Below are 9,831 nucleotides of genomic sequence, written 5' to 3'. Positions count from 1 at the left end.
TGAAGAATAACTCTAAATCTCTTCAATCTATTTGCATTCATTAACTAGCACTCTAGGGTAAAAATAATTATGGCTTTTGTTATGGCTTTATATTCCTTTAAAATACTGACTAAAGTAAATTTCCAATTTGGGGACAGATAAGAACTAATGCCATTTAGTTTTAACAGGATTTTAATCATAAAGCTAAAGACATAAATGACATTATCACTTAAAAGTTACCCCACTTTACTTCCTGTTCATCATTGAATCAGACACTCTTACATTAATTCCAACAGAAAATCTAAGAAGTTCTTGGATCCACCTCCAAAACATATTAGGTAATACCCTGAAAAATCAGAATAATGGCAGAAGAACATCTTATTTTAACTTTTGAGATAATAACACACAAAAAAATTTCTTTTTGCTAAGTAGATCATTACTACTTTTAACTGTGGCATACTATAATATTTGAAAATTAAAATAAGCAAGAGAAAACCACAATATGCTCGAAATAAGACTGTATTGAACTTTCACAGGCACAGTTTCAAGCAAGTCTAATTAACCCTCATTATTCACTAGGACTACTTCATGTAGGGCAGCTTACAAATAAGGAAGACTTTACAAACAGCTCTCACTTCAATAGGTCTTAAGATAAACATTCTATTTTTTCAATAGTTAAATGGATACCACAAAGATACTTCTTATCATTACCACTTGAAATTTCTTGCTGTTCTTCATGATTTCTTCAACTTTTTTTTTAAATAGTGGATAAACGATTTTCTAAAAAGTCTAAATATTCTCAGTATAGCTCATCTCTTTTTTTTTTTTTAGTATAACTACAAAATAATTTATTACAACACAGCTTCAGCACGAGAGACATATGTACAAGCACAGCACTCCTGACTACCCTACTGAGGGACCCTTATTTCCCCTTTGCCTTGCGGACCTCTTCTATCAAATCTTTCAGATACTGGATCTCCTTGGCCAGAGAATCTGCCTTCTCTTTCAGAGCCTCATTCTTCTTTTCTAGCTCTTTACACTCACCAGTAAGAGCTTCCTGTTCTGCCCTCTTCTTCTGGCAGTACCCGGTAGCTGCTGTCTTGGTTTGCTCTATTTTTTTCAATTTTTTATCCATCTTCTCACCTTTTACTTTTGCTATAACCATTTTATCTCCAGGAAGGTCATAAGCTTTGGGGCAGTTAGACCCACAAGGGCTATCTGGAGATGGCAGGCTGACATTAGCAGAGCCTCTGGAGGTGGAAGGGCTATGCTGAGAAGAGCCCAGGTAGGACTCTGGGCTCATACAGATGCCACTGTCATTATCTGGGGTGGCATCTTCCTCCTTGACACACTGAGGGATCATAGTACCATAAGAAGCAGAGTTGGGCTTTCTCTCTCCTTCAGAAATATCCACTTCTCTGCCTAGCTCTAAGCTAAAGGAATGATCTTGAGTGGAAGAAAGAACCCCAGGGGGAAGGGAAAGAGGTTGAAAGAACGTGAAAGGGGCAACCTAATCTGTTTTTGTTAAACTTTCTGGGAGATGGCCAATTAGGTTCACCATCTGGGGGGGCTCCTTATTAGTCTCCTGGAGTAGGGGGGCAAAGAGATCACTGAGCTTCCTGAGCAGCGAGGTGTTGGCGGGGGACTTGATGTCCCCCTTCGACCAGTCGGGTTTGGGGGCTCAAGAGAGCCTAGGTCTCCTAGATGACTACCTGGAGGTGGCCAAGCACTTCAAACCTCATGGGTTCTCCGGTGACAAGGCGAGCTCCTCCGAATGGCTGGCTGTGGATGGGTTGGTCAATGCCTCAGTACAGCTCTCTCTACATAAAAATTGGAGTTCTCCACAAATTAATAATATACTTGGCAATCATCCTTTCCTTTCTAGTGTATAATCAAGTAAAGTTGTGCAAGTCAGAAAGGGGGGAAAGTTTTCATATTTCACATAACTTGAAATAAATTTATTTCATAGAACTGTGGGGTGCCAGCAAGATATCTTTTGAATGATACTTTCAGATGATCACTGGCATCCCACCACCTCTGCCACATCCTGGGAGATGTCAGCAACTTTCACAGGCAGCACAAAAATGAGAGCCTTTCAATAGAGGTGGCCTATGGTGCTGGTAAATGGCAGGACCCCGGGAGTCCAGTAGCTCAGTGCTGGAAGTTGGCCTGGAAGTCAAGGTGCATGCACAGGAACAGGAAGTGATGCAACAGGAAGTGACATAAATCTCTGTGGAGGCTGATGCACAAGATTCATGTGCAGGCTGAAGGGCAGTATGCTGACCTCCTGGAAGACATGGCAGATGACACATTGGTGTTTTTTTTTTTTTTTTAATTTAAAATATCCTTTCCTTTCTGTTTATTTTGGTTATTTGCTTTTGTTATTTTAAGCTTGTTTTATAATCAGTTTTCAGATTACAGCTGAGAAGATGTAAAGACTCTGATATTCCCACAAAAAAATGTTAATTTTTGTTTTTTAGTAATAAAGGGTTTCAGTGGATGACCTGATCCAGTCAAGACTTGATTTTAAGCTTTGTTATGTCTGACCTATTTCATTTTTGCTAATTATAGGATGTGATCATTTCTAGGACATGTCTTTTCCCAAGTCTCTGGGTTTAGCAAGTCTTCTCCACCTTGATTTCTATTCTTGAATTTTCCCAGTGTCCTTCAGCTGCGGAAATCATGGCATTAGCGTTTTCTGTCTGCTGTTTTCTATATATTTCTTAGAGGCTTGCTTTGTCATAGCTCAGATGTTGACTAACAATTTGAGGGTAAGCTGAGTGCAGAGATTTGGGTGCTTTCCCAAGTTCCTTTCACCTCAACAGTTTGTTCCTTAAATCTCAGCTCTGTTAGAATCCTTAACTCCAGCTCCTTTCCTTAGATGTATGGGACTGCTGCTTTCTTCTTGGGTTTTCCTCACTTTCACTACAATTTGGAAAATGCCCTGAGGAAAATTCCAAGGTCAAGGTTAATACATCTTGTATGCTTTCCTTTCTCAAGGATTCTAGCTGCTCAGTGTTACTTGGCACAAGTCTCTAATGCCTTCAGAGGATTGTTTATATGTTTTTCCAACTTTTAAAGTTATTTTTGGTAGAAGAGTTAATTCAGTATATGTTACACTCATGGATCCAGAACCCAGCATTTTATTCACTGAATTTTAATTTCAACAGTTACTTTTATCATTTCTAAATGTTATTTTTACTGAAGGAAGACAAAGTGAACATGCGAAAAGAATTAAAAAATGACATGGCACATGTTGCAAGCATCCTTTGTCTTCCTTTAAATATTGTATATGTGCATCTATAGACGAATTCTGTTTCTCTTTTTCTTTGTACAGTTTTTTTATAGTGATTTTTTATGTTCATCTCACATAAACTGATGCCAATTGTGGAAGTTTTAAATTTGAGAATCTTTCATTTTTAGGAACTTGCAAATGATTGATTAGATGCATTTTTTCCTTATTCATTATGAGTCTAGGCTTAAAATAATAGAGCTTTTGAGAATTTCAAGACTGGCACACTGAAGCAAAATTTATACATTTTAATTTTGAATTGTTTTCTCCATGGTAAACTTGAAAAGTAATAAAAATGTTTAACAACCTTAGATTCACCAAGTTTCTCCCTTATAAGCTGTACCCACAGAAATTCCAAGCCCATCTTATTAAACATTTTTGTTTATTTTTTTAAATATGGATTTTAGAAGGAAAGCTGTTAGCTCAAGTCCAACCAAATTTAAAGAATTTTTGTCTCCCCCTGCTTTTTTTTTTTTTGTACCAGGAATTGAACCCAGGAGTGTTTAACCACTGAGCCAAGTCCCCAGACACCCCTCTTCTTTTTTGCATTTTATTTAAAAACAGGTCCTCTCTAAGTTGCTGAGGGTGGCTTTGAACTCATAATCCTCCTGCCTCAGTATCCTGAGCTGCTGGGATTACATGCATGCACCCCATGTCTGACTAGATTTTTTTTTCCTTTTTGAGGAAAAGGAGAATGTCTTTTTCCCCCTAAGATCCAGTGAGCAATATGTGAAAATAAGCTTTGGTTCATTTAAAACTTATGACAGATTGATGAATGAATTATTTATCAACTAAAGTGAATTATCTACACAACTGTTTAAACCATTCCAGTACTGTCCCTTGGTAGATGACAAATTGGTTATGATTAAAATTATTGTATTTGAAGCTGTATATGGGTATGATATACTGAATTATAATGAAATAAAAGGAATTGAGACCTGAAATGGGACGTTTCTGTTAGGTATGGGCTCATTCTAAGGGTGGTAGATGGGGGGGAAGTTGGGGAATAGAATAGAGTAGAAAGTGCTAGCAGAAAGAGACCACAAATCCCTTGACTGCTAGGCCATTGTTTATCTTTTTTACTGCTTTATCCAAAGCAACTTCACAGTCTATCACACAATAGTTGCTCCAAAAATATTTTTAAAATACTTTTTTAGCTTTAGATGGACACAATACCTTTATTTTATTTATTTTTATGTGGTTCTGAGGGTTAAACCCAGTGCCTCATACAAGTGAGAGGAGCACTCTACCATTGAGCTACAACTCCAGTCCCACTCCAAAAATATTTGAACTGAAAATATTAAAGATGGACTTCAAGACATAACAACAAATACCTCTGTCTGTGATAGGCTGCCACATGTTTCTCCACAATAGGAAGAGATATTTCTAGGAGAACTGGCTAACTAAAAAGATCTAATAATTGGTTGACCTCTCCCCTTATCAATGGACTTGAACAACTGTGGATCTCTTATATTTTTGGTCATAATAAATGAATATTTATGAATCCTAACTTTCCCTTCACAGTGTTCTTTCTGATAATGACAAAGTTAACTTCTTTTTTGTATGATGAGGGCTTTCAAGTATTCATGAATTTCATGTATTCATAATAAGGGCTTTTATATATTAATTTATACAACATTCATATAAACCCTATGAGATAGGTGCTACTTAAGAATAGTACAATTAGTATTAATCAATCTAATTTACTACTGTTGTACTAAATATTTTTTGTTCTGGTAATATTGTCAGAGACCTAGGGGAAGTGTGTACAATCAGCCTGAAGAGGTCAAACCACCCCAGAGGAAATTGTCTAATTTCTAATCTACACTTAATAACTTTTTAAACAAATTCCCTGGCTTTCCATTATATTGCCAAGGATCCACTTTACTGTAGTTTCATGTACATTACCATATACCAGTTCTAAATTTCAAAAGCAAATAACCAAAGATTTACATTCAAATTAGCATGCAAAATACACTTCTGATTATCTTTTAAGTCTTTTAAGTATAGAAGAAGATGGTGAAGCAAATTCTGGATCATTTGCTGCATAAGTAATTTAGTAAGTTGACAACTATTTCATGAACCTGAAATTGTGTGCTGATCAATTAGTTTTATCTGTCAATGCCTTCTTGTGGTTTCCTTAGAGAGTATTTAGGTATCAGCAGCATCTTTGCAAGAAAATGAGGACAAGTGAATGAACAATTTCTTACACACTATCAAACACTGCAGAAAGTGTTTGATATGTAATGAGTAATTTAATTATTAGAATCACTCTGTGAACTAGATATAATCCTAATTTTTCAGATGAGAAAACTGAGCAGAATGTAGCATATTGTGACAAGCACCAAGCTAAGAATTTTTTTGTTTACAGATTCTCAATTGAATTGAATTGAATGCAAATTTATGGTCATAAAGACTACATTGTCTGGCTATTTCTATGTGGTAAGCAATTAGTGCCAAAATAAAACAAGGAGTTGCCTCTGAGCTGGTGATTACCTTAGTCACGAATGGCTTCATTCCCTAAAGAACTGAAATCCAATGTGCCTTCTTTACTAAAGCATTGGTCATTTCCTGTGGAAAACTAATTGGGGTGTGTTCTATTTAGAAAAGTGATATATTCATTCTTACAGAAATATTTAATTTTCTTCTGTTGTACTCTTTTGTATATTTTCTTCTTTTTCATTTTAGAACCTACTCTAGGCTTCTAACCAAAAGCTTTTAGGCTTATAATTTTTGGCTATGCTACAGGCTTCATGACCATGGGAACCTGGTGACTGCCCTTTGGAAAACAGTGTGATTTTACTATAAAAGGCATCTTTATGGAGGCATAACTGGTGATGGCCAGTAGAGGTTTGATTTCTTCTGGCAGTTTTCCTGAGGTAGTTCCTCCACCCAGCCACAGTGCTCCAGGTTTTTATTCCACAAGCTGTGAATTGTAGTCTATCTTAAATTTCTTCTTTCCTAAGTATCGACACACCATGAACTTGCTCTAATAAAGGGGCTTGAGTCTGTAGGGCTGGGTATGTGAGGGTGGGTGGCTGGACAGGGTATGTGATATTGACACACTGCATTTTTGTCAATCCAATGGCTGAAATGTCAGCAAAGAAATGGAACTCTCACAAACAGGGTTAGGTTTAGAACAACAATAGATAAATTGCACATGTGACTTTAAATCTTCTTCTTCTTCTTCTTCTTCTTCATCTTCATCTTCTTCTTCTTTTTAACTTCTTCTATCCTTCCTCTTTTGGCATCTTCCTGTTTTCCTTTTGGCTGGCCCCATTCTTCTTGGGTTTTCTCATTTAGGTAGCTGTTTTCACACTTTTGATCACCTGGAGGGCTTGAGACAATACAGGTTGTTGTCACCTTCAGTGTTTCCTCCAGAATTTCTAATTTAGTAGATCTGAGGTGGTGATGGAAGATTTGCACATCTTACAAATATCTAGGTGCCTGGACCCAAAGCATCAGCACTACTGATGCCTTGAGACCCACTGGTCTAGGGATTAGGCTTTATCTCTTAAAATTTTCATTCATTCATTCATTCAGTATTTATTGGGATACTACTGAGCTAAGCAGTGCCTTTTAGACATTGAATACCTTTCATGGAACCCACCTTTAGTGATTGGCATTTAATAAAATTTTAATAAATGTTAAATGGCTTTTCCATCTGTATTTCCCCAAATCTGACTAGCTTATGGATTCCAAGAACTCTTTAGTAGGGATGATTCAAATTGTGCTGACTCTTTCTCTTGCGTGAAATGAGACCTCTAGCATCTCAATAAAACATTCAATTTTATCTCAGGGATGCCAGAGCTTGTCACTAATGCGTTTATAACCCTAGTTCTAGTTCCCATGCATAAGCCTCCCTCATGGCATGTTTTCTGTCTGTGTACCTACTTCAGGGCAACTTACTACTGTACCTGCTGTTGCTGCTGCTGCCTTCTGTGGGACCATGACTTTCATGTCAGAGTGCTACCCAGCATGCTCCCAAAGTAGCACACATAACAGTGCCTGGATAGCAATGGAGGTAATAAGATGCTGCCTGACGCTGCATTCCATTTCCTCACCTGAAAATTAAAGTATGCTGCTGGTTCCTCGGTATCTCACAGAATAATAGATGAAAGTATCTTCCTCACTGTCTTTCTATATTTCGTGGTACTTGAACCTGTTAGGTCTGGGTAGGTGGGAATGGGTGGTTGGATTGGGCATGTGATATTAACCCATTCTTTATTTTCTAACCAGTTTCCCTGTTGGTTCATAAAATATGTGCATGGTTAACATACTCCAAAAAGTTATCTGATATGCCATGTAGTTTGAATCATACAGGGTGACACAAAGGAGTCTCAAAACTTCTCTTCACTTTTATGGTATTTATTTATAACTCCAAGGCATTTCTAATGTGCCAGATTTAATCTGGTACAACCAGGGGTCTGTTTTAGTCAGTTTTTTCACTTCTGTGACTAAAAGGACTCAACCAGAACAACAGAGGAGGTAAGTTTGTTTAGGGACTCATGATTTCAGAGGTCTCAGTTCATAAGTGGCTGGCTCTCTTCCCTGGGGCTCAAGACCTCATGGTGGAAGAGTATGGCAAAGGGAAGCAGCTGACATGATGATCAGACAGCAGAGAGAGAAATTTCCACTTGCCAGATACAAATATATACCCCAAAGCCATGACCCCAATGTCCCACCTCCTCCAGCCACACCCCACCTGCCTCCAGTTACTACTCAGTTAATCCCACCAGGGGATTAATTCACTGATTGGGTTAAGTCTTTCACAGCTCAATCACTTCTCCTCTGAACCTTCTTGCATTGTCTCACATATGAACTTCTGGGGGACACCTCACATCTAAACCCTAACAGGGGCCTCCCTTCCTTGAAATGTAACACGACAGCTTATTTTGTTTCATATAAACTGCACCTTAAGTGAAGAGAAAAGAGAGAATTTGCTGCTTTGTGCTAGCAAAGATCCCAAGGACTGAGACAGATTTGTCTACTGCAATACAAAGGCACAAAACACTGCTGCATGTGTTATTCTGTCTAGACCAAAAATGACCGGGGACCAGCATGTCCCCTGTGTGCAGTTTGGTGGCAAGAATGGCAGGCAGGGGTCTGAGGCCTCGGTGCCCTCTTCTGCCCACTCGCTTAGTTGTCCAGATTGTTTGGGGGTGCTGAGTGGAAGCGCAGGCCAACCACCAATCTACCTATTTTACTTTTAACTCTGTGATGGCTGTATGAATTATTCTCAGAACTATGAGAAAATGCTAACTATCCTAATGTGAATAAGTTGTGTAATTTATTAAGAGATGATGAATAACCTTAAAATACTTGTCATTTCAAATATAAGTCAAATTGTTTGTTACACTTTTTGTCTATTTATTGTTTTACCCTCTGTTCAGTTTCTGGTCATGTGGCAGAATCATCCTTACACACATTTTTAAGGAAATTTAACAGACATTCCTAGGGAGATGAGGCTAAATGGTTTATTGCAGGAGATTTCCATACTGGTAAAAGGAGCCTCAGTATTCTTTTAAGAGTAGAGAGGAAAGAACACCCACACAAGCAAATTCAGGCTCTCATCCCCTGGAGTCATTCCTACTTGGTGTTTTCTTGGTCACATATCAGAGATTAAGCTATGGCCCTCAGTGTTGCTTCATGGATTTATAGCTCTGAAATAGGTGAACTTCTAAAGTGCTTCTCCTACTGCAGATGTATGTATAGATCAACAGGAAAGATGTCCTTAGGGTGAGCAATCATGAGTCATATGAATATGCACATATTTTAATAAAACAATGCTATATGAATTCTTTTACATACAGTTTAAATACATAAACCAGGGAGTATTATTTGAAGCATTGAAAACTCCTTGGTATCATTTAAACATCTATATGACAAAAGATTATTAGGAGAAGGGCTTTTCAGTGGCAGGATAGGGCAGTTTGGTGCTATCCAGGCCATATGTTAGAATGAATAGCAGAAGTATTAGCAAATTTCATATGGCAAACAGGACAGAGATTATATTAGGCTAAAGCTGGGATAATTGTTCTAGAAAGGGGTGTGGGTTTAGAGGTCAGTAGGGTGGTGAATTAGGGTCAGGGACACAGTGGAAGTTTTTGATCAGCCTAGAACCAGGTTTCCATCTGCAGGTTTGTAATATGCATAACAAGCATGGTCCACAACAAGGGAAAACTTAGTACTCAGCTTTCCAACAATTGGAGAACTTATATATTTTTTCTCATTTTCTGAATGGCTTTCAGCAGGTGGGTAAACTTGAGCCACACAGCAAGTTTTACCCATGACAGGAGAGGGGGGAAGTGAGGTGCAGTGGGAGGGGAATATGAAGGCTTACTGTCTACCAGTCTAGGACTTTTCCCAGGCTGAAGGCAAAACAGCCTTTACCACACTTGAGTCTTAAAATTGGAAGTCTTGAAAGATTTACAGATTTCATTGCCAGTGAAACCTAAGACTTATCATTTTACTGTAAAAAGATGCTTTGGGAACAAGCTATTTTAGCTCTTAGAATAGTGAACCATCACCCTGAACATTGTAAGTTTTTAAAACTATGA

General features: G+C 38.0%; 1 pseudogene; it reads right to left on the bottom strand.

The window, feature by feature from the left end:
* Positions 1 to 901: 901 nt before the first annotated feature.
* On the bottom strand, positions 902 to 7,222 carry LOC113187880 (cyclic AMP-dependent transcription factor ATF-4 pseudogene; annotated as a pseudogene).
* Between the last annotated feature and the right edge of the window lie 2,609 nt (positions 7,223 to 9,831).

Source organism: Urocitellus parryii, chromosome 10 (assembly GCF_045843805.1).
Source record: "Urocitellus parryii isolate mUroPar1 chromosome 10, mUroPar1.hap1, whole genome shotgun sequence".
NCBI lineage: Eukaryota > Metazoa > Chordata > Mammalia > Rodentia > Sciuridae > Urocitellus > Urocitellus parryii.
This window is presented reverse-complemented; position numbering and strand designations above follow the sequence as displayed.